At 45.4% G+C, this 22,098-nt stretch overlaps 1 non-coding gene and 1 pseudogene across 1 annotated transcript; both read right to left on the minus strand.

The window, feature by feature from the left end:
- Positions 1-351: 351 nt before the first annotated feature.
- LOC130601318 (zinc finger protein 536-like) lies at positions 352-21,250 on the minus strand (annotated as a pseudogene).
- Positions 20,145-20,253, minus strand: LOC130601319 (U6 spliceosomal RNA). Its single transcript, XR_008972640.1, has one exon. It is a non-coding gene; the product is annotated as a U6 spliceosomal RNA (small nuclear RNA).
- Positions 21,251-22,098: the final 848 nt, after the last annotated feature.

Genomic DNA, 22,098 nt, shown 5'->3' on the forward strand with positions numbered 1-22,098 from the left:
CTTTCTAAAATCCTGTATAAGTAAATGCATTCAGCACTGATGATTTCAATGGAGTAGACCACACATAAGACTAGAATTTGGCCCACAGAGTTAAACATTTAAAAAAAAAAAAAGTATTACTAACAAACATGACTAAGTAGATTTAAAGAGCAGTTTCATGATTCTGTACAAGTTTTTTGTGAAATGGTCTAAAAGGTCTAAAACTTACCACGTAAGTCAGGTCTCTTGATATATCCACTAATTGCTGTGCGACTTGCAAGTCCATTAAAGGCTGCTAAGCCATCATAGCTATTTACTCTTAGGACTGACATGTTCATCTGCTTCTCCAGGACCTGTGTATCCTCAAATTGTTCAGGTTTCTTCCTTGGAAGATTCCATGTCCTCAGATGAAACTATATCAGAAAGGTCATCAGTAGCACCTTTATTTAGAGTCAGAGAGCAGAATATTTGCATCATCTTCAGACTGTGTTTTTATTTCAGATTCATTACTGGTGCAAGATTTTTTTGTTCCCATGCCAATAACACCAGGATGAACACCAAACTGCTTAGAGAAGTCTGTTGTAAAATTACAAAAAGTGGACTCTATGTGGCTGGGCCAAGGAGTGTTCTTTTGCTCTCCCAGGGTTTCTTTATTTTGTCCTTGGATAATTTTCTTAGAAGCTGAGTTCATCTGGCTCAGCATGTTTGAAACTACAGCTTCCTTGCTGGACTGCACAGAAGAGGGGAGCAAGCTCACTTTATTAACTTCTTAGCTTCTCTAGATTGGTCTTTGGTTTTCCCTATGATATTGTCTTTACGTTTAGCCTTGCCCAAGTGATTGGCCTGGAGGTGCAGAGCCATTAGTTCCATAGATGAAGTTGTAAAAGAACAAAATAAGCAGCCATTCCAAGCAATATTGTCTTGCACAGTGACTGATGAACTGGGGAGGGAGGCTGCATCTGGCCTTATGGATAAGTCAAGAGGTCTGTATTGTAATTTTTCTGTTTTTTCGCTGTAGGGACTTGATATTTATCTTTTCCTCACCACCATCTGAGCCCAGAGCTTTTGCTGAAAGTTGATCTGAGAGAGCTTTATCCTTCATTTCTTTTTCTTTCTTCAAAGAACTTAGGACAAAGCTGTCCATGAAAGTTCGCAAAGATCCTTGAAAGTTCACACCATTCCCAAACATGTTCTGGTAAGCATGGTGAAGTTCAGAGAAGTACATTCCTTTGGAAGATATGTCTGAACCCTTCATATTTTCTGAAGATACTTCAGGTGACATGACAGCTGCTTGTCCTTGCTGATCTCCAGAAGACAGCAATCCTGATGTCCACTGCTGCGAGACCATGCTACTTCGTAAATCGATACCAGGAAGCCCCTTGAAGGCTCCTCTCAATATATCTGGTCTAATAAAGACAGAACTTTTACTTGATGTCTCATCTTTGTGTTCTTAACTTGCAATCTGCCCAGAGAGTGGTCCTGTTCCATTCTGTCACCCACAATGGTGCCGTTTCAAGTGGTATTTGAGGGATGCAGATTGAGTACCAGCATAATCACAATGTGGACACTTGTAAGGCTTCTCACCTATACATACAGATAATGAGAAAAATATAAAGAAAGATAGTTAACTGTACTTTGGTGTATGGAAGACTGAAAAAAAAAAACCCAACACATTAGATGCTTGAAAACAAGAAGATCTTAGAGCTAATAATTCATTTTTAAAAAAGAAATGCCTTTAATTGAAGCCTAACTCATAAACTGAATATTTCCAAAATGGGTTTCCAGAATGTAGGGCTATTCAAGGATGATATGGTATTTACACACAATTAGCCATCCTTTTCTTAATCTAACATGTAGAAAACTGTTGTAGAACTAAAAGCTATGATTGTGAAAATTAAGCATAACAATTTAAAGCACAGTAATCATTAAAAGTATAATTTAAAAAAAAGAGACAAAGAATGCAACAAATGGATGGTTGTAATATTTTGAATATGCAACTGCTCTAAAATTTGTTTAAATTATACACATGGAAACCATTTTTAAACCTAAGAAATTCATGTCACTGTTATGCAAGACTAAAATGAATCATTTAAGTTTTGCTCTGCAGTAAATCATGGATATAATTAGCAAATGGCATTCTGCACAAGTAATTTATCATTATTTGGAAGGCACCATTTCAGAAGGATTCAAAGATCTGCAGACCTACTGCATTGTTTCTAAATAAAGAACTATAAATACAGATTCGATAAAATATTAATGTCATTACACTACATTATGATTTCAGCATGTAAGAACATATAGTTAAAATAAAAAGTAGTCAAAATAAAAAAGAAATTGAGTAATAAAAAGTGCAAAATATATTAAGTTTCTGTATTTGAAATTAGCATTATCTACTGGGTTTTGCAGTCCTTTACATTTGTACTAATGGCATTTCTAATGTTTGAGTAGTAAAATGTGCAATTTACCTACCCGAAGTGCTTTTCTAGGATTAGCTTGAATAGAGTTTTTAAACATTTAAGGTGATTTCCATTAATTAAAGATATCTTTGAATCCCACTCTAAACTTTCAGTGTTCTTTGTATACTTTAAAAGAGGTAGAAGATATATACATATAATAAATACTCACATACAATCATAAAGACATATCCAAAAGAATGTACATCTAAGCAAATGCAGAGTTTCTTTTAAAGGAAGAAGTATGGAAATCTTCACTAAAAGTGACAATATTCTGAAAGACCCGTGGGCTGTCAATATTTGTAATTATTTCTATGAGGGATCTCAACAAGAAGAATTTCTTTTCTCTACCTAGCTTTTTCCCTATGTGATCCAAAAGAGAAAGGCAAGCCTTCTCCAAAAGGTATAATGGAAATAATTGTTTTGAAAACTTCCTCCACAGCAAAAATGTTATATAATAATATGTAATTCACCAAACCAGCTGGAAAGTTACCCTTTTTCAAATAGCCTCAAAATCTGCTTAAAACAAAATTGAAAGGTTTTCAAACTTCTGTTATTTAAGCTACAGGTTCAATTGAAAGGCTGGTGAATACTTGAGAAGCTGCTCCTCTCACTGATAGCAGGAATTTATTCATGAGATGTAAAATCAGAACAGTCATAGAATCATAGAATGGTTTGGGTTGTAAAGGACCCTAAACATCATTTAATTCCACCCCCCTGCCACAAGCAGGGATACATTCCACTAGACCAGGTTGTTCAAATGACTGCATAGCACTCCGTGAGCAGGCTTGCTAACCAGGAACATGGCTGGATACTTTCTGTGATTCAGAAGTAAATTACAAGCAGTGGAAATTCTAAATCTATAATGTAATCCTAAAGCTAAACAGTGAGACATGAGAGCTTTAAATCAACAGTGTTAATCAACCTTTTTAGAAAAGTTCAGCACCTCAAACAAGAGGTGTTCAGCAGAGGAAGAGTAATAATTAGCATGGTTCATGCTTTAGGCCGGGGTCCACACAGCTTAACAGAACAAATCAGGTTCAAACATTTCAGTGCAACTTCTGAGTCTTCCACAATCACCTCATTAAGTTCTGGTGCTCCACCAAAAAGAAGTAGGGGCTGCATTTCAGTGGGAGCAGTACAAAAACAAATAGTTCCTACTGATGTGCAAGAATCACTACAGTGAGACGGATCACTCCTGCCTAGGATTCCCTGGTGTCAGGTGGGAGCCTGAGCACACCCACCCACTGCAGGGGTTGCAGAGCCAGGACAAGGGGACGGAGGACACTAGCTGCCTATTTGTTTGAAAGGCTGCTGGGGAGGGTGCAAACTCTGACAGCTGTTCTGCAAGACAAAACATGGGAAAATATTAAAGCTGCTCTTATAGCAGACACATACTGCCATAGTTTTGAGCTGGTTTCTGTTATTCTGATGTTTGTCCCTCCAGTCACTAGTGAACTCTGCAGGGATGAAGAGAAGTTTGCAATACAGGCTGCACTGATGCTGATAAAAACCTACGTGAACTGAGCAAAGCAGCAAGTAGAGGTAAACATGGGTATAAGTTACTTAAAATATGCTGGCTAGAGGAAACACACTGGCAAATGCTCTGACAACACCACCCAAGTCTTGGAAGGCAGATGCAGGGACTGTGAGAATGAAGACCTTAGGACCAATGTAAGAGAGGATCAGGTTTGAGATCATCTTAAGAACCTGAATGCACACAAGTACAGGGGCCTGATGAAATCCATCTGCAGGTCCTGAAAGAGTTGGTGAATGAAGTTGCTAAGCCAACATATTTGAAAAATCATAGCAGTCAGGTGAAGATCCCGATGACTGGAAAAAGGGAAATATAATCCCCATTTTCAAGAAGGGGAAACTGGAAGACCCAGGGAATCACAGATCAGTCAGTCTGGATGGAAGTAAGATACCATATACTGAAACTGTGAGATCAAGAGGAACAACCTTGAGAGACAATAAATCAGCATTGTGACGAGTGACTATTAATCCGGTCAGATCTGTCGCTACCTCAACCCCTTGTGCCCCACGTTGGGCGCCAAAAGAACTGTCGTGGTTTAAACCCAGTCAGGCAACTTGTTCACTCACTCCCAGTGAGTGGTGCTGGGCTGACAGCAATCGAGCCCCCCCCCCCCCCCCGGGGCTCTCCCCTTTAGGAACAGGGAGGAGGATCAAAAGAGTGCAACTCCCACGGGTTGAGACAAGAACAGTCCAGCAACCAATGTACAACACAAATCACCACCGCTACTACCAACGACAACAATGATAAGAGAAAATAACAAGGGAAGAGAATACGATACCACCGGCCAAGAAACGAGTCCCACCTGGAAGCCCGTGTCCTTCCAGGTAACTCCCAGTTACCCCCCCACCCCGGGCATGACGTGCTGTGGTATGGAAGCTGTCTCATGTTCAGTTTCTCATCAACCAACACCCCCAAGTCCTTCTCCACAGGGCTGCTCTGAATCTCATCTTTGCCCAACCTGTAGCTGTGCCTGGGATTCCTCCAACCCAGGTGTAGGACCTTGCACTTGGCTTGGTTGAACTTCATGAGGTTGGCATTGGCACACCTCTCAAGCATGTCAAGGTCGCTCTGGATGGCATCTCTTCCCTCCAGCCTATCAACTGAACCACAGAACATAGTGTTGCTGTCAAAATTGCCGATGGTGCACTCAGTCCCTCTATCCATGTTGCCAACAAAGATGTTGAACAAGATCGGTCCCAACACTGATCCCTGAGGGGCACCTGTTGTTTCACATCTCCAGTTAGACATTGAGCCATTGACTGCAACACTTTGCGAGTCGCCATCCATCCAATTCTTTATCCACCTTGTGGTCTGTCTATCAAATTGATGTCTCTCTAGTTTAGAGACAAGGATGTCTTGCAGGACAGTGTGTTTTGTGCAAATCCAGGTAGATAACATCAAATGCTTTGCCCCTATCCATCAGTTCCATAGCCCCAACATAGAAGGCCACCAAATTGATTAGACAGGATTTCACCTGAGTGAAGTCATGTTGGTTGTCACTAGCTACCTTGTTTTTCATGTGCCTTCGCATGATTTCTAGGAGAATCTGCTCCAGGATTTTGCCAGGCACAGAGGTGAGACTGACATCTCTGTAGTTCCCTGGGTCTTCCAGTTTCACCTTCTTGAAAATAGAGGTTATATTTCCCTTTTTCCGATCACTGGTGTCGTAGTTTAAACCCAGTCAGCCACACAGTTTCTACCCCCCCCCCCCTTTCTTTCCTTTCCCCCTCTCTTCCTCGAGAGAATGTAATTCCCACGGGTTGAGATAAGAACAGTCCAGTAACTAATGTATAACACAAATCACTACTGCTACATCAATCATAATAATGATAAGAGAAATAACAGGGAAGAGAATACGATACCACCTGCCGAAACGAGCCCAACCGAGAAGAGAGTGCCTTTCCAGGTAACTCCCAGTTACCTTCCAGTCATGACGTGTGGTATGGAATATCTTTTTGGCTAGTTTGGGTCAGGCGTCCTGTCTCTGCTTCCTCCCTGCTTCCCCTCCTCCCTGGCAGAGCATGAGACTCACAAAGTGGTGTTATCAGAGCTGTTCCCAGGCCGAAAGTCAAAAACACCTCTGCACCATCTACCAAGAAGGAGAAAAAAATGACTGCTACTGCTAAACCCAGGACAGTATCATGCTCAATTTCCACATTTTCAATATGCCACTGCTCTTACATATATACATCCACATGCATACACAGACAGAAAGAGATCATTTCTTAGTGCATGGACCAATCCCTATAATGCTGCTGAGTCCATTTGGTCCATGATCTCAGGGTCCATCCCTTGTTACAGTCTTTCAGGGCAGGAAAGGCTGTGTGCTGCGTTGGATCATTGCCTGCAGAAGCTGATCGTTCCTTTACCGCAGAACTCGTCTGGATCTATCAAATTCATTCTCTGCTGGGATGATGGTCGGAGGGAAGTCAGGGCCAGTCGCTGGTGACCTGAAGACATCTAGTTGATGGGCTTTAGAAGTGCTACATAGCAGGCAACAGCATACAGCTCAGTTCATTGGCTGTTTTCCCCTAAAATCAAATCCCCTTGAGGTATACATCGGACACCCCCACCTTCCCGCATTACCCACCAAGTATATCCGGGTCCCTGAGCAAAAGCAATCCATTGACTGGGCTTGCCTTTACCTGAAGCAGGAATAACCCAAACTATCTTCCCCAGGAATTTTTTTTAGTGCACCATAGGAACTTTATCCCCCTCTACAATATGTAAAAGTTCTGATTGGGCTGGGCCAGCCCTGTTGGCAGATCCCCTAGTATTGACCAACCAGGTGGCTTTTGGTAAATGTGTATCCCAGTGTTTGAAAGTCCCACGGAACATTGCTGTAGTTTAGTATTTAACAGCGTAGTGTACCTCAAAACAGCCCATTGTACCGTTCGATTTTCCTAGAGGCTGGTGCATGGCAGGGGATGTGATATACCCACTCAAAGCCACATTCTTTGGCCCAAGTGTCTATAAGGTTATTCTGGAAATAAGTCCCAGTGTCTGACTCAAATCTCTCTGGGGTGCCGTGTCGCCACAAAATCTGTTTCTCAAGGCCCTGGATAGTGTTCTGGGCAGTGGCGTGGGGCAGAGCATATGTTTCCAGCCATCTGGTGGTTGCTTCCACCATGGTAAGCACATGGCGCTTGCCTTGGTGGGTTGGTGGGAGTGTGATATAATCAGTCTGCCAGACATCCCCATATTTATTCTTCAGCCATCGTCCTCCATACCAAAGAGGCTTTAGCTGTTTGGCTTTTTTAATTTCAGCACATTTCACACTCATGAATAAACTGGGCTATGGTGTCCATTATTAAGTCCACCCCTCGATCACAGGCCCATCTATATGTTGCATCTCTGCCCTGATGGCCTGAAGTGTCATGGGCCCACCAGGCCAAAAATAATTCACCTTTATGTTGCCAATCTAAGTCCATCTGAGCCACTTCAATCTTAGCAGCTTTATCCACTTGTTGGTTGTTCTGGTGTTCCTCAGTGGCCCGACTCTTGGGTACATGTGCATCTACATGGCGTACCTTCACCACCATGTGCTGCACCTGGGCAGCGATATCTTGCCACAGTGCAGCAGCCCAGATGGGTTTACCTCTGCGTTGCCAGTTGCTCTGCTTCCATTGCTTCAACCACCCCCACAGGGCATTTGCCACCATCCATGAGTCAGTATAGAGATAAAGTACTGGCCACTTTTCTCGTTCAGCAATGTCCAGGGCCAGCTGGATGGCTTTCACCTCGGCAAACTGACTCGATTCACCCTCTCCTTCAGCAGTTTCTGCAACTTGTCGTCCATACAGCTGCCTTCCATCTCCGATGCTTTCCCACAATACGGCAAGAGCCATCAGTAAACAAGGCATACTGCTTTTCACTTTCTGACAGTTTATTATATGGTGGGGCCTCTTCAGCACACATCACCTCCTCCTCTGATGACATTCCAATATCTTTGCCCTCTGTTCAGTCCATGATGACTTCTAGAATGCCTGGACGACTGGGATTTCCTGTTGTGAGCTCACTGTGTAATTAGTGCAGCCCATTTACTCCATGTAGCATCAGTTGCATGATGTGTAGAGGAGACCCTGCCTTTGAACATCCAGCCCAGCACAGGTAACTGGGTTGCCAGGAGGAGCTGTGCTTCAGTGCTAATCACTTCCAAAGGAGCTTGAACCCCTCCATAGGCTTCCAGTATCTCTTTCTCAGTTGGGGTATAGCTGGCCTCAGATCTTTTGTATCCCAGACACCAAAAGCCGAGGGGTCAACCTGGGGTCTCTCCTGGAGCTTTCTGCCAGAGGCTCCAGGTAGGACCATTCTCCCCGGCTGAGGTGTAGAGTATATTTTTTACCTCTGTCCTGGTCCGGAATGGTCCAAGGCCCACTGCGTGAACTATCTCGCGTTTAATTTGCTCAAAGGCTTGTTGTTCCTCAGGGCCCCATTTAAAATCATTCTTCTTCAGGGTCACATGTTAGAGAGGGCTTACAATCAAACTGTTATTTGGGATATGCATTCTCCAGAACCCCACTGCACCCAAGAAAGCTTGTGTTTCTTTCTTATTAGTTGGTGGAGACATTGCTGTTATCTTGTTGATCACATCTGTGGGGATCTGTCTACGTCCATCTTGCCATTTTATTCCCAAAAATTGAATCTCCTGTGCAGGTCCCCTTGGCAGCTTCATGGCATCAGGGTACACTGTGCACTGGTATCTACTGGAGCCTTATTCTCATGTGGGATTGATGTGCCAGGCCATCTGATCCCCACAGTCCGGTACATCTGATTGTCCCCTACCTCCACCTAGCACGAGGCAGAACCCCTCTAATACTCATTACAATATTTGTCACTTATGTCTTGTTGACAGGGATAAGTCTTTAACACAGGAGCTGGAGTAAAATCAGTTCTCCCACTTCATCTGGAAACCTGCTCACTAGAGACTGAAGCCTCAGCTGTCATGGGATGTTCAGTCTTGGCCCTTGCTCCCCTCTTCAGTTCACTCACCTGTTCCTCCAGAGCTGAGGTAGGTTTTCCATCCCACTTCCTCATGTCTTCTCCGTGATCCCGCAGGTAAAAAACATAGGGTGGCCCCTGGCGTGTACCTTCTATATCTTCTCTCTCAAACAATAGGATGCCTTTTGTTAATAGCTGAGACGTGTTGGCACATGTGAGGCGCTGGATAAATCAGATAGATCGTCCCTCAATTGTTTGAGGTCCTGGGACAGTTTTTCCACAGCTGAAATGATGGATGGGGCGAGACTGTCTTCAAACTCTCGGAGTTTATGAACCATTTCATCCACTTTCACAGCTGCCAAGAGCCGCCTCCAAAGACTGTGGGACGTTTTCTCTCTTGCAATTGCTTTGTCAATTCCCCCTTCTCTAGCAAATGATCCCAGCTTCTTGGTTTCTGTACCTTCTAGTTCGTGACCATCGGCCCCATTGTCCCAGCATCGGAACAACTCGGTGATGATGTGCTCCCCTGGTTGACGGGCATATTCTGTAGCTCGGTTGAGGTCCGAGGTCGAGAAGTCACCTCTTCTTCTTCATCATGTGATGATGACTCCTTATCAGATTCTGGACCGGGTGGTGAATTCATTGTTTCTTCATCTCGCTTCACCCTTCTTGCCTCTTTTTTGCTTGTTCTCTTGCGTACAGGGGCAACCGGTATTGGTACGAATGGGTCCTCTTGTTTAGCTGCAGTGATTATCACTGTGGTTTGAGTAGCAACTGTACTTGTCACTGGGATTAGTTAGCTGCTGTGCTTGGAGCTGGGGTAACTGCGCTGTCTTTTGTAGTCGAAGTTTGCGTAGCTGCTGTACTTGCCACTGGGGTAGCTGTGCTATCCATTGCCGCCAAAGTTTGAGTAGCGACAGCACTTGTTGCTGGGGGTGGTGAAGCTGCTGTGCTTGGAGCTGGAGTAGCTGTGCTGACTGTTGCTTTGCCCTCAGATCCAGGGACATTTTTTTCCTTTTGAAGGTGCTGGATAGTGTTGAACAAGGCCCAGTAAGCATAGGCCAAGCCCCAGCACATTGCCATGATTTGTCCATCTCTGGTATGGCCAGAATGACAACAAACCCCATTTAAGTGTTTTACTAATTTTTCCAGACTTTGCACTTGTTCGGTGGTGAAATTCCAAAGTACTGGAGGGGCCCGCTGATCTAGATACTTGCCCATACTATCCCACACACCCTGCCACTCATGGCTGTCCAGCCTCAGGGAAAATCTCTTGGTCCTTCTATATTGTCATTTAACCTCAGACAAGACCCAAACCTGACTCTGTTTAACTCTTGAAATCAGACAAAATGGTCATGGGTAAAACACACTCGGTATGTGTGACAACATGGTGATCTCCATCACAATCAGCAAACAGGTCTCAACGGCATTAAAAGGCCGTTCAAAACTTCAAAACTCTCAAATGATGCTGTCAATGGTCTAGGGGGGGTGGGGCTAGGAGGGTAAGAGAATGTCTCCTTCACAGGTTGACCACCCGAGAAGAAGAAAAATGATATGTAATTGTTAAGCACTTCTATCATATACCTCCCAAAGTATAAAGGTGGTGACCACACTGGGAACATAAGCCAGATCAGTTTCATGATCAATGATTCTGTTGTATTACAAGTCATTACCATAAAGAACAATGAGACAAGAACGTTAGCCCAAGGCCCCTAGCTCATAAGTACTAACGCAGCAAATACTGGCTGTAAGTAGGGTACGACATGCTGAAACTGTGACATCAAGAGCAACAACTTTGAGAGCCAATAAATCAGCATTGTGAGGAGTGACTATTAATCCAAAACAATGAATGCTTATCCCAAATACAATTAGACACACTCCAGTCAGATCTGTCGTTATCTCAACTGTCCTGGTTTAAACCTAGTCAGCCACAAAGTTTCTAAACTGACTAAAGGGGTATTCCATACCACAGCACATCATGCCCAGGATGTAACTGAGAGTTACCCGTAAGGGCTAGTTCACAGCGGGGTTGGACCAGGGATCAGTCGGTGCTCGATTGGGCGGAGTGGGGTGAGTTATTGGTTGGCTGGTGGTGAGGTGTAAGCGGCGAGGAGAAGCAGACAGGCCAACCCAATATGGGTGATAAGCAAACTTCTACTTTATTTGTGACGCAGTTCACATATATATAGGAGTGGTATTCAGCCACTCCTCCTAGGCACAACAGTATTGGTTAGCCCCACACAGCTTCCTCCACATTCTCCTCCCATGTCCGGTCTCTGGCTACCTGTGGGGACCACCCCCTGCCTTGCTGTCACAGTCCTCCAGGGCTCAATGGTCCTGCTCTTAGAGTCATTCTGCAACAATTCCCCCCTTTTTCTTTTGTGCGAGCAAGGCATTGTGGGTTATTCTGTTCACCTGTTTTATCACACAACTATAAGCAAGTCTAATAGCTACGATGATTAACCTAACAATGATACATAAGTGCAGTACTTTAAACAGCAGTGTTTGACTCAACCTGTAATGCCCCATGAAGACAACCATCTAGTTATTCTTAGGATATTGCTCATTTACTATTGCTGGGTAAGCTGAGCCAGGGTTCTCAGCTGTGCGTGCATCAAATTAGCATAATCAGAGAGACTCATACAACACATTCCATCAAACTCTTCACATCCATGTCCCTGTTCCAACAACAAAAGGTTCTGCAGTGTTGCATGTCTTACAGAGTCAACATTAAAACAAATCAGGAATTGCCTTCGATGTAGAATTGTCTGCTTAGCAACTCAGCAACCCAGTCTGCTTAGTTGAGCCAAGGCCCCGGCTGAAGCACTTACGGTGATCTGGCATATTATGATTGGATACATGTTTTGAAGACCCTTAGTGACTAACATATAATTGGTTAAACACAGGTGTGAGAACTCAACCTTGAAAGCTTGCCAACAGTCCACAGTTCTCATTAACTTGGTGAATTCCAGCCTCTTATCTTGCTTGCTTAAGCTTCTTCAGGCCTCTCATGGCCTTGCTGTATCTTTCAGGACTATTCAAAGTTTATATACCAATTATGCATTCTCCCGTGAGAACACTGTCTCCACATCTTCCCCCTTTATGTTTTATATATGGTTTGGGTGACCCTACTTGAGCAGGGGATCTGGGCTAGATTATATCTCCAACATATGCCAACTACAGGCTGCTGGGCCTGCCCCTTTTTTCTGCTGTATGGCTCTCTGGTAACAGGCTGTATAGCTCTCTGATCCTTCACATCAAGGTCTGGCATGGCATGTGTCCCCACCGCTCCACGCCTGCTGGGTTGCAGCTAACAGCAGAGCTAAAGGTTCTTCTTGGTGGCAAACACAGAAGCCAACCCAGTCTTGCCCTTGACTGTGGTAGCAGGCATTTGGTCAGCCTCAGTCCTTGCACCTTGTTGTCAATGCACAGTTTCACCTGCTTCATCCAGTAACAAGTCACTACTACAGAAAGGCACACACAAACATACATTATCAGAGTAACTATTACAGGGTGCAGCAGCATGCTGAAGATGCTGATGGCAGTGAAGGACTAGCCAAAGAAATTTCTTACCAGGGGAATTCTCCCACCCTCTTAATTTGTTCCATTACCTGCTTTATAACACTATTGCATTAAAATCTTTCTAGCTTTTGCCTTAGCATTTTCTAGCAGCTACTGCAAATTTCCATACTCTAACATCTCTTTTACAAGTGACAAATCTATACAATACAAGGTGCAGTTTCTTATTAGCAACTAGCTAGTAAATACAGGTGGTTTTATGCACAAAATCACAACCTCTAATAATAGCTACTTTACAAGCACACATATTCAGGATGTTACTTTTCAGTTGCCCCCAAGTGATGTTTTGCAGTTAATCGTTCTTTCTCTTCCTCTATCTCATTCTGCTTGGGGTATTCACAGTCAGCTCCTGTAGCTGAGGCATCAGGTTTTTCCATTCATCTGTCCAGCTCATGGCAAGGCATCATTACTCTCTCTCCCCCCCTCTTTTTTTTTTTTTTTTTTTTTTTTTTTTTTTTTTTGCAAAAGCCGTCCTGCTGGGCAGCAGCTATAGCGGCCTGCCTGCTTCAGCAGCAACCATAAATACCCGCCGGCAACCGCACCTTTACGTTAACCCTTTCATGCCTGAAATGTTAAACAGCTACCCGTTGAAAGCTTTTGCATGAACCCAACAACAAGAAAAATACACAGAACACCGTCTGCCCTCAGCACACACACACACACACACACGCGTATGGGTTCCCACAAGCACACTCCACACAACTACAATATTTGAAGCACAAAATCCAGACAATCATTACTCACACTACAGTCCCACATAAAGAACATGGCACAAGGACCCTGTGGAGACTAACAGAAAAACGGCTCCGAGAAGCATCATTGCAGTGCGAGGTGGCAGGCTCAGCCTTAGCGGGCATCCCCGCAGAGGCTCTGCCTCCCCCACATCATATGAGGCTTGGGCTTTTATACTGACCAAAATGCACACTCATTCCGACACAGGTGGCCAGCCTGTGCTGGAGGAAGTGGCCAGCAGTATCTACAAAGGTCTCCAAGGGTTGATAGAAACCTGGACATACTTATATTTACCAACTTCTAGTACATGAGTATCACAGAGAAACTCTATGGGCTCCCCCAGTCAATTGCAAGAAAAAATCATAACATATACAGCTTGAGTATAAGAGGATTTTAACGCATACATGGTCACTGTTTGTCAGGCCTCCTTAACTATTTTGAGATCAAGAGCTTCCCACTCTTTAGCCCCCTGCTGTGTAGCAAACACAGGATATGCAAAGATGCCCATTGCAGAAAATTCCCCAGTAATGTTCGCATCCTTGGTTACCCATTGTTACAACTGAGCGTCTCCAGGGCCAGTAAGTCTGAGCAGACCCACCCGGGAGACAAAGAGTCAGGGTCTGGAAGCAGAGGACATAAATCTGGCTCGGATTCAGGGGATTTGGGGGCTGATCCTGCACCGAACTCGGGGTCTCCGTTGCTCGCAGCTGTGTCTTTCTTATCAGATGTATCTCGTTCGGTATGTAGCCATCTGCAGACCTGGCTCCTCCATAACCGAGTTAAAAATTTTTTCACTCTAGGGCATAGTGGGCTGGAGAGGCTCGTGGTTCCTTTAAATCTCCCACTAGCGCATGATCTCTAATTTTCTACTGCGTGCTTCAAAATGGCGCCGCAATTGATCCGGCACCGAGGCACTGCCCTCTTTCTTTCAGATTCCTCGACATTTATCATACGTATCCCTTCTAATATACTTTCTCTGTCCTTTTCAAAGTCCCTACTTTCGGAACTGGGGTGGTGGGGGAGCAGGGGGGTTACACCTCCTCCGCGGCACCTTCTGATGGAGGGGGAGAAAAGGAAGGGGGGGGGGTGGGAAACCCTGTGCTCCCGCGAGTTGGGGGGAACGAGTTGTAATCCTGCCCCGGGTTCAACCGACCGGGGACGTCTGTTCCTAGTTTCTTCGTTGCTACCGCGGCAGTTTTCTTTTCTGCCTTGTATCTTTTTATACAGTTCATTACTTCCCTCCGTGATTTACCGAGTTTCTTTGCCGTTTCATCATCATTAAGCACTGAGTCAAATAGTTCATCACCAAACTTTCGCCACTCACTCTCCTCAAATATTGTATTAGGATCTGCAAAAAATCCCTTAGCCTTCCCTACAGCCACTAGACCTGCTAGCTGCTTTAGAGACTCAGGCTCAATTCCCCGCTTTTATAAAAAGCACTGTAATAAGTCCAGGGCTACCTCTCGGTCCATTTTCATGGCCGGCCTTTTCCGGATCGTCTTCTTCTGGATCGTCCTGTAACCTCGGTCTCCGGATCGGCCTCCCGACGCAGCAGTGTCTGGTTCGCCCCAGCGGCGGATTCCTTTCGGTTAGTCCAAGCACCCGGGTCCGTCACGCCACCACAGCAGCATTGCCCGCGCTTCCCGGCCGCTGCCGCCGGTGCCGCTCACTCGCCGTTCCGGGTCCCCATTAACCGGGGCCCTGTATCCCGGGTCCCCGTTAACCGGGGCCCTGTAATCCGGTTCCCCACTAGTCGGGGCCCTGTATTCCGGGTCCCTGCTAGTCGGGGCCCTGTATCCGGGTCCCCAGTGACCAGGGACCTGTAGTCCGGGTCCCTCTTCAGGTGCCATTTGTGAGTGGCGAGGAGAAGCAGACAGGCCAACCCAATATGGGTGATAAGCAAACTTCTACTTTATTTGTGACGCAGTTCACATATATATAGGAGTGGTATTCAGCCACTCCTCCTAGGCACAACAGTATTGGTTAGCCCCACACAGCTTCCTCCACATTCTCCTCCCATGTCCGGGTTCCGGTTACCTGTGGGGGCCACCCCCTGCCTTGCTCGCACAGTCTTCCAGGGCTCTATGGTCCTGCTCTTAGAGTCATTCTGCAACAGTGAGGTGTTTTATTTTCTTCCCATGTTATTTCCTTTATCATTATTATTATTGGTGGTAGCAGTAGTGATTTGTGTTATACCTTAGTTACTAAACTGTTCTTATCTCAACCCATGGGAGTTGCACCCTTTTTGATTCTCCTCTCCGTCCCTCCAGGAGTAGGGGGAGGGATAGAAGGGGGGGAGTGAGAGAGCGACTGCGTGATTTATGACTGATTGGGTTTAAACCACGACACCTGGCAATGTTCAAGGCCAGGCTGGACAAAATCTTGGGCGACATGGTTTAGTGTGAGGTGTCCCTGCCCATGACAGGGGGGGTTGGAACTAGATGATCTTAAGGTCCTTTCAAACCCTAACAATTTTATGATTCTATGACATACCAAAATAAAGTGTGAATCTAGGCCAATATTAAGTCTCTGTAGGGTAAAAATGCTGTGATTGCTACTAAAATAAACATGGTGAGTTTTACTACCTACAGGTACTAAGTTGGGTGAGATTTAGTAACCACCGCTCAAAAAAAAAAAAAAAAAAAGGCAGGTCCATGAATCTGATGCATTCATATTTACAGTGAGAGGTTAAAAATGAGTGTGCTATATGGAACAAAAATGTTAACTGAGAAAAACACACCGAATCCCTAAGGAGATGTGAAGGAACGCCTTTGAAGCAGTTCGTATAACTAAATGTGAAACAAATAGGCTTATGCCTATTGGACAAGGGTAATTGAAGAAAGCAGGTAACAAGACATAAATGACCTCGAATGGGAAAAGATGATTCTGTTAAAGTGGTTTTATCCAGCAACACATTCCTTTTGCTTTTATTTAAGACTGTCATATATCATTCTCAAAAGACTTTCTCCAACTAATGAGTCCAAATCTACACTGGGAATTGAGGCTTCTAGCCACATATTAGGTTAACACAACTGAGTAGCAGTCATGTTTTTCCTTTGTGGTAGCTGGTGCAGTGCTGTGTTTTGACTTCCAGCCTGGGAACAGTGTTGGTGAAGCCGATGTTTTCGGTTGTTGCTAAGTGATGTTTACCTGTTGTAGAATGACTCTAAGAGCAGGACCATAGAGCCCTGGAGGACTGTGCGAGCAAGGCAGGGGGTGGCCCCCACAGGTAGCCAGAGACCGAACATGGGAGGAGAATGTGGAGGAAGCTGTGGGGGTCTAACCAATACTGTTGTGCCTAGGAGGAGTGGCTGAATACCACTCCTATATATGTGTGAACAGCGTCACAAATAAAGTAGAAGTTGCTTATCACCCATATTGGGTTGGCCTGTCTGCTTCTCCTCGCCGCTTACATTTACCCTGACCAAGGACTTTGTGAGGCTCATGCTCTGCCAGGGAGGAGGGGAAGCTGTGAGGAAGCAGAGATGGGGCGCCTGACCCGGGCTAGCCAGGGAGGTATTCCATACCACAGCACGTCATGGCCGGGGTGGGGGGGTAACTGGGAGTTACCCAGAAGGACACGGGCTTCTGGGTGGGACTCGTTTCTTGGCCGGTGGTATCGTATTCTCTTCCCTTGTTATTTTCCCTTATCATTGTTGTCGTTGGTGGTAGCGGTGGTGATTTGTGTTGTACATTGGTTGCTGGACTGTTCTTGACTCAACCCGTAGGAGTTGCACTCTTTCGATCCTCCTCCCCGTTCCTCCTCCTCAATTGTTGTCAGCTCGGCACCACTCACTGGGAGTGAGTGAACAAGTTGCCTGACTGGGTTTAAACTACGACAGTTCTTTTTGGCTCCCAACGTGTGGCACAAGGGGTTGAGATAACAACGGATCTGACTGGATTAATAGTCACTTGTCACAATGCTGATTTATTGGCTCTCAAGGTTGTTCCTCTTGATCTTACTGTTTCAGTATATCCTACCTTACTTCCATCCGGTATTTGGTGTATTAGTGTTTTTCAAGTGTGGGGCTTGGGCTAAGGTTCTTGTCCCATTGTTCTTTATGGTAATGACTTGTAATACAATAGAATCATTGATCATGAAACTGATCTGGCTTATGTTCCCAGTGTGGTCACCACCTTTATACTTTGGGAGGTCGTGGTTTAAACCCAGTCAGGTAACTCGTTCGCTCACTTCCCCCCCGCCTTTCTTGCCCTCCCCCTGCTCCTGGAGGGACGGAGAGGAGAATCGAAAAGAATGCAACTCCCACGGGTTGAGATAAGAACAGTTTAGTAACTAAGGTATAACACAAATCACTACTGCTACCACCAATAATAATAATGAAAAAGGAAATAACAAGGGAAGAGAATACAACACCTCAGCACCAGCCGACCGATAACTTGCCCCCCCTCAGCCCGACCAAGCACCGACCGATACCTCCTCCAACCCTGCAGTCTCCCAGCCCTTCCGGCTAACTCCCAGTTACATCCTGGGCATGACGTGCTGTGGTATGGAATACCTCTTTGGTTAGTTTGGGTCAGGTGTCCTGTCTTTGCTTCCTCCTGGCTTCCCCTCCTCCCTGGCAGAGCATGAGGCTCACAAAGTCCTTGGCCAAACCAAAACATCCTTGTTATCAGCTCTGTTCCCGAGCTGAAAGTCAAAACACAGCACTGCACCAGCTACCAAGAAGGAGAAAAATGACTGCTACTGCTGAACCCAGGACAATGATGGAGGTGCTTAGCAATTACACATCTTTTTTCTACTTCTCAGGTGCTGAACCTGTGAAGGAGACATCCTTTTACCCTCCCAGTCGTCCCCCCAGACGTCTGGGGGGGGAGAGAGTTTGAGAGTTTTGAATTTTTTGAATGGCCTTTTAATGCTGTTGAGACTTGTTTGCTGATCGTGATTGGGAATCAGGGAGTCTCGGTTGGTGTGATATTGCCGCCGGTGCACTGTTGTGGTCGCGATTGGCACTTGTTCTTCAACTTTCAGCAACCCCACAGCAGAGGGATCTCCTGAGAGACCAGGCAAGGTGGACAGCTGCTCATTTTCCTCAGTCTCCAAAGCAGCAATGCCAAAAGCCCACTGGTACCCTTTTGGGTCTTTGAAGTACCCTCTCTTGAGGTAGTCTATGCCGAGGATGCATAGAGCCTCTGGACGACTCACAATAGGGTGCTTTTGCCATTCCCTCCCAGTCAGGCTGATTTCAGCCTCCAGCACAGTCAACTCTTGGGATCCTCCTGTTACTCCAGAAATAGAGATGGGTTCCACCCCTTGACAGCTTGATGGCATCAGGGTACACTGTGCACCAGTATCTGCTAGAGCCTTATACTTCTGTGGGACTGATGTGCCAGGCCATCTGATCCACACAGTCCAGTAAATCCAATTGTCCCCTACCTCCACCTGGCTGGAGGCAAGGCCCCTCTAATGGTCATCACAGCGTTGGACACTTAAGTCGTGGTAAAAGGGATTATTCTTCGTTATCACAGGAGCTGGAGTAAAATCAGCTCTTCCATTCCATCTGGGAAACTGCTCACCAGAGACTGAAGCTGTAGCTCTCATGGGACGATCAGTCTTGGCCCTTGCTCCCCTCTTCAGTTCACTCACCCGTTCCTCCAAAGCTGAAGTAGGTTTTCCATCCCGCTTTGTCATGTCTTCTCCGTGATCCAGCAGGTAAAACCATAGGGTACCCCATGGCGTATACCTCCTGTATCTCCTCTCTTGAACAATAGGACGCCTTTTGTTAATAGCTGAGACGTGTGCTGGTACACGTGAGGAGCTGGATAAATCAGATAATTGTCCCTCAATTTTTCGAGGTCCTGGGACAGTTTTTCCACAGCTGAGATGATGGAAGGGGTGAGATTGTCTTCGAACTCTCAGAGTTTATGAAACATTTCATCCACTGTTAGTGGGACTATGTCATTCCAGGTCACTGTTGCCAATGAAAGGGCATATGATGACGGTGCATTCCGTGTAAGTTTTCGCCACATGGGACGTGTATATTCAACTTCATCTGGATCTATGGGTGTATCCCCGTTATTCGGCTTGATGTGATAGATCATCTCTACGATGGCTGATTCCCTCAGAGACTGGATGCCTTTGTCTAGAGTAGTCCACTTGGCCCTACGACTCGTAACACTGTCCTTGTATGGAAACCTTTCTTTCACAGCTGCCAAGAGCCGCCTCCAAAGACTGAGGGACTTTTTCTCTCTTGCAATTGCTTTGTCAATTCCCCCTTCTCTAGCAAGTGATCCCAGCTGCTTGGCTTCTGTACCTTCTAGTTTGTGACCATCGGCCCCATTGTCCCAGCATCGGAGTAACCAGGTGATGATGTGCTCCCCTGGTTGACGGGTAAAATCTTTTCGCATATTCCGCAGCTTGGTTGAGGTCCGAGGTCGAGGAGTTACCTCTTCTTCTTCTTCTTCGTCATGTGATGATGACTCCTGATCAGATTCTGGACCGGGTGGTGAATTCATTGGTTCTTCATCTTGCTTCACCCTTCTTGCCTCCATTTTGCTTTTTCTCTTGCGTACAGGGGCAACCGATATTGGTACGAATTGGTCCTCTGGTTCAGCTGCACTGATTATCACTGTGGTTTGAGTAGCAACTGTACTTGTTGCTGGGGGTGGTGCAGCTGCTGTGCTTGGAGCTGGGGTAACCGCGCTGTCTGTTGCAGTTGAAGTTTGAGCAGCTGCTGTACTTGCTGCTGGGGTAGCTGCGCAGTTCATTGCAGCCAAAGTTTGAGTAGCAACTGTTGCTTTGCCCTCAGATCCGCCGACATTCTTTTCCTTTTGAAGGTGCTGGATAGTGGTGAACAAGGCCCTGTAAGCATAGGCCAAGCCCCAGCACGTTGCCGTGATTTGTCCATCTCTGGTATGGCCAGAATGACCACACACCTCATTTAAGTGTTTTACTAATTCTTCTGGAAAATATGGAACGCTTCATGAATTTGCGTGTCATCCTTGCGCAGGGGCCATGCTAATCTTCTCTCTATCATTCCAATTTTAGTATATGTGCTGCCGAAGCAACTGCACTCTTTCGATCCTCCTCCCCGTTCCTCCGGGAGCGGGAAAGGGTAGTGCCCTGGTGGGGGGGGCGCCCCTCGATTGTTGTCAGCTCGGCACCACTCACTGCGAGTGAGTGAACAAGTTGCCTGACTGGGTTTAAACCACGACAACCCCCCACCCCCCCCGGCACCTGTTGACAGCTCTCCTCTCACGTGTTCCTCTCACCTGCATGTATTCTCAAGTGGACCTTTAAGTGATGTGACTTTCTGAAAGTTTTTCCACAATATGGGCTGTCTTTCATGGCAGAACCAAGGCTTCTGTCTCTCAGTAAAGCTGGATTGTGAACTCCTGCAGATCTTCCAGCTTCTTCTCTGATTTCTGCAACACAGAGATGTTCTCACATCACTTTAGCACATCAGAAGTCATTCTCACTAAGACTGCTAACACAACACGAAGTTAAATACGTCAATACCACACCTATTTCATTTTTTAAATCTGACAGAATGTTGACAATTAATGTATTTTCTTGTTTTCTTAAATTATTTCACCTTTTCTATCATCATTTTAAGCAGCATATGGTACCTTTATATTGAAGTGAACTATACAAGAAAAGAAACAGCTGTGTCAGCTGCTGGTTTGATTTCTTCTTTTGCTTAGTTCCTATTAATCAAAAAAAGTTTTAGATTGGTGTCTTGCTGAATCTATTTAATTTATAAGTATTGTGAAAATCTGTATGCTTTTAAAGGGAAAAAAATTGCATCTGTATATTAAAAACTCCTAAAACAAGAGGATTGCAGTGGCAGGGGGGTCTAACAGCAGTGGCAATGTCTACAGCAAAGCTAAACAACTTCCCTTTGCAACAGTTCAGAACTGGAGCTACAACACACGACCTAGTGAGTGACCTAATATGATGGGAAAGGTAATGGAAAACTTGATCAGATGAGGAGAATTCCTTCTCCCTCTCACCTGCAGCTCCTGAGCTTCCTCCTTTGGTGTTTACAGGAACACTTATTCTTTGCGTCATAATACAATGGGTGAGACTTCAGGACATCTCTCTCCAGATATAAAGAAACAGTCATTCTCAGCCAACTTGCACAGGCGGCTATTATGCAAGCAGGCCAGGAACAAAATAACTTACAAAAGAATGACATAAAAATGGCAAAAATGTAGGGCACTTTAAACAAGTTATTATTCAACCCCCACAAGACTCATTTATCATCTTGTACTTAGTGTGTTACATATTAAATATACATATCAGTTCACAATTTCACCAAAAAGTACCATGGCACATGCTGATATCCTGAACAAGATTTACATTTCTGGCATGCCACAGAGGTGCCATGCACATGGAAACATCATCATACCCCTGTGCAAAAGCTTAGCGTATAGGTTGTTTTCGTGGTTTAAGCCCATGTGGTAACTCAGAACCACACAGCCGTTCACTCACTGCCCCCCTAACACTCCCCCCCCCCCGGCAGGATGTGGAGAAGAATCAAAAGAATAATGAATAATAAACCCCACAGGTTGAGATAAGAAAAGTCCAATGACTAAAGTATAATAAAAAACTACTGCTACTACCACTACTAATAAGGATAGGGGAAATAGCAAGGGGAGAGAATATAAAAGGGGAAAATGAAAAGAAAACAATAAACAATGATGATGCACAATACAATTGCTCACCACCCACCAACCGATACCCAGCTGGACCTGAGGAGCAATTTGCCCTTCTGGGTAACTCCCCCCAGTTTATATACCGAGCATGCTGTGGTATGGAATACCCCTTTGGCTAGTTTGGGTCAGGTGTCCTGTCTGCTTCCTCCTGGCTTCCCCATGCCCCTCCCCACTGGCAGAGCATGAGAGACTGAAAAGTCC

Source organism: Pezoporus wallicus, unplaced genomic scaffold, assembly GCF_028554395.1.
Source record: "Pezoporus wallicus isolate ANWC-B61680 ecotype Strahan unplaced genomic scaffold, APGP_CSIRO_Pwel_v1 contig_6600, whole genome shotgun sequence".
NCBI lineage: Eukaryota > Metazoa > Chordata > Aves > Psittaciformes > Psittacidae > Pezoporus > Pezoporus wallicus.